Here is a 3,357-nt window from a genome sequence, read left to right on the forward strand (position 1 = left end):
CAGACAGCCTTCTGAGTGTAAGATAGCGCTGGCAGACTCTCTGCAGACAGCCTTCTGAGTGTAAGATAGCGCTGGCAGACTCTCTGCAGACAGCCTTCCGAGGCTCCTGCCTGAGAAACTTTTCACAATCATTTGGGGGGAGAGGCAGAAGTTCCTGGAAGACAGTCTAGTCCCTTGCGAGAGTCCTGCTTAGGGATGGAGAGCCAGAGCCGAGGTGGGCGGGAGCAAAGATCGTTGGCTAGCTGAAGCCATGGAGAGAGAGGCTGCTTACTTAGTTCTCAGACTAGAAAGAGATCATAGGCCCTGGGCCCCTCAACTATCCAGGAGCTGGGCTCTGATCCCTGGAGAGTTGGGGGAAGGAGCTCCAGGGGAGAGTGTTGGGTGGTTCATTCTGAAGGCCAAACATTAAGGACAGTGTTTTAAGTCTTGACAAAGAAACTGGGACTCCACCTAGACCAGGGACGCGGTAAGGCTGGACCTAGCTGGGAAGCGTGGACATTAGTGCAACAGGCATCTTTGGTTGGAGCCAGAGTATCGTGTCAATGAAGCTCTGTGTGTGACCTGAGGGCCAGTGCCCACTCACTGGTTTAGCAGGATGAGGCTCAGAGGCTATTGCATGTAATTTCACCAGAATAAATGCAAGGCACCCCGAGAACACGCAGGAAGAGTGATGGGAGCAGAAGGGTTGAGGACACGGCTCAGCCATTCACAGGTGTGCTGTGCAAGCATGAGGACCATCCTTGGGGGCCCCAGAGCCCACATCAAAACCTGGCACAGTGATGTGCGTTTGTAACCCCAGCATGACGCTGGGGGATACACAGGAGGATTCCTAAGACGCACCAGCCAGCCAGACTAGCTGAGTCAGTGAGTCCCAGATTCAGTGAGGAAACAGTCCCAAAAAATAGTGTGGAGATCAAATGAAAAAGACACCCAACGCTAACCTTACTCACTTTCGCAAGCATGCCCACACAGGCACGCGCATAAGGGGGAAGTAAGACAGGAGGCAGTCATTTTATCAGCTTGACAGAGGACAGGGGAAGGATGATCTCACTGGTGGAGAGCCACACACGGGGCTCGCTCAGCTAAGGGAGCAAGCTCCCTCGAACCACGGCAGCCGCAGAACTGGGGCATCCTCAGACTTCCTAAATCTTTCACCAGCCTTCTTCTGCCCAGTCCTGTCTTTCACCATCAAGATGCATCTCCCTTGAGGCAAAGTCCTATTCTGGGGAAGGAGTTGGTGGCCTCCTTTACTCGTTTCTAACCCACAGCATGGGCAGAGCAGGCAAGGGGCAAGCAAGCTCTCATTTGCTGAGCCCAGCGCCGCTGTCTATCCCCTGTCTGAGCCCTTACCACACCTGTCTGAGCCCTTACCACAAGCCTGAGGAACTGTGCTGTCCAGAAGAAGCCGAGGGGCAGAGAAGTAGAGTTATGTAGTGTTGAGTTCAGGTTCTACAGGAGTCGACGCCTCAGGACCCCACTCAGCATCTCTTTCCCTCAGTGAGTGTTGACCTCCATAGATGCAGAGCCCTGGCCTCCTGGGCCCAGAGCCTTTCTCTGTGTCTGACAGCCGGTCACCTCATTAATTTTCCCCCCTTCTATCAAACAGGGATCCAGATTGCCCAGGTGAGCCCTAAGACCTTAGTCTCCTGGGGCTCCTTTCCAATTTCCCAATCTGCTTTGGTAGCTAGGAAGTCTACCCTCAGGCCACTGTTCTCCACTGATAACCCCTGGGACTTGAGGGAAGTAGCACATAGCCTCCCTCTGCCAAACAGGCGACCTGATATAGTTTATCACAGACGCTGAGCATTTGAGCGGTGAGCGTCTAATAAAGGAAGCCTTGCAAAGCCCTTAGAGCAGAGCCCAGCCCTCAGAGAAGTCTGCTTGTGTTGCAGAATTCTGTTCTCTGGGCACTCGCGGCTCTTCCTCTAAAGCTGCGATTATCTACAAAAAGCCTTCAAAGGCTCAGTCCTGTGACCAGGGCAGTCATTAGGCCCTCATCTGACATTCCAGCCACACCCTCGCTCCTGCTCCAGCCCTGCAAGTCCTCCTGCCCAGCTGCTTGTGGTCTGGGGAGTACCAGAGTAAGGGGAGGTGGAAAGTCAGCTAGGGATGGGGACACCAATGATGTCATCAGTTTTGGGCACTTGTCCCCATGCTGGGGTGGGCTTTTAGATGATACAGTTGCCTGAGCCGCCCATGTTCCTGCAGACAACCCCAATAAACTTAACAGTTCACTAAACTGAACTGGAAGGGAAATTTCTTTAGTCTAGTGTGACTTTCTGTTTCTGGGTGAGTAGAAGAGCACTCCCCAAGGAAAATCAGCTCAGTTTTGGGGTTTGTTACTATGGTGAACGGCAGGGAAAATCCTGTCTTAGGAGGCCCAGCCTTGAGCATCACGGTGACCCATGCTCTTGGTCTGACATCCCTCCCTCTGCCTCAGACAGCCCTCTCCCTAGCTCCAGAGAGAAGGGCTGAGGTTAGAACAGAGGCTTGAGGAGCCTGGGGAAAAAAAGCAAGCTACTCACGGTTGCTTGTCGGCAGCCCGCCGGAGCTTGGAGAGCCTTCCTGGCTACTTTGTGTTCAGATCCGCAGGCTCAGCCCGGGTTCCGCTCTAGGTCCTGAGAGCCACAGCTCCAGCTGGTTTCTCTTGGTTTTACCCTTTCGTAAATGAATGTGAGGAGGTCTGGCCTTCCTGTCCCTGTTACCACTTCCCTTCTGGGTCCCCAGTGCCACTGTGTTCTTACCCTGCTGCTGAGTTCTCTCTGGACAGGATAGGGCATAGGCCTGAGCCCCAAATTCCGGAGACTTGGGTTCTAACCCAGCCTAGGCATATGATGTTCAGAAATTCACTTGAAGTCTGTAAAGTTTAGTTTCCTTGTATGTGACAACATGCCAGTCTACACGCGTGACTCCGTGCCTTCCCCGCCCTCCCCCCCCCACTAGCCTAGGGTTTCGAAATGCAAATGCCTGCAGCTGTTGGCAGGTTACATGAATGAATGATGGATGGCTGTTCTGGTTTCATTCAGTGACTGTGACAGATGCCATGATCAAAAGCAAATTAAGAAGCTGGGCATGGAGCCAGGCAATGGTGGCACACACCTTTAATCCCAGCACCCGAGAGGCAGAGGCAGGCAGATCTCTGTGAGTTTGAGTCCAGCCTGGTCTACAGAGTGAGTTCCAGGACAGCCAGGGTTACAAATAGAGACCCTGTCTTGAAAAAAACAAAATGAGAAACAGTGGCAACCAAAGCAAGCGAGGGAAAGAAAGGGTTTATTTCAGCTTATAGGTGACAGTTCAAGGCAGGAACTCAAGCAGGTACCTGAAGCCAGGACTGCATGCCATTCCACAGTGTTCCCT

General features: G+C 52.9%; 1 protein-coding gene across 2 annotated transcripts in view; it reads right to left on the reverse strand.

Moving 5' to 3' along the window:
- Window positions 1-2,801, reverse strand: part of Cnr2 (cannabinoid receptor 2) — a 22,300-nt gene extending 19,499 nt beyond the window's left edge. For both annotated transcript variants that reach the window (XM_050153620.1, XM_050153601.1), the window contains exon 1: window positions 2,526-2,801. The gene's annotated coding sequence lies outside the window, so the exon portion shown is untranslated. The remainder of the gene's footprint in view (window positions 1-2,525) is intronic.
- Between the last annotated feature and the right edge of the window lie 556 nt (window positions 2,802-3,357).

The sequence above is a fragment of the Alexandromys fortis genome, unplaced genomic scaffold (genome assembly GCF_014885135.2).
Source record: "Alexandromys fortis isolate MF-2015 unplaced genomic scaffold, M_Fortis_MF-2015_v1.1 scaffold_26, whole genome shotgun sequence".
Taxonomy (NCBI): Eukaryota; Metazoa; Chordata; class Mammalia; order Rodentia; family Cricetidae; genus Alexandromys; species Alexandromys fortis.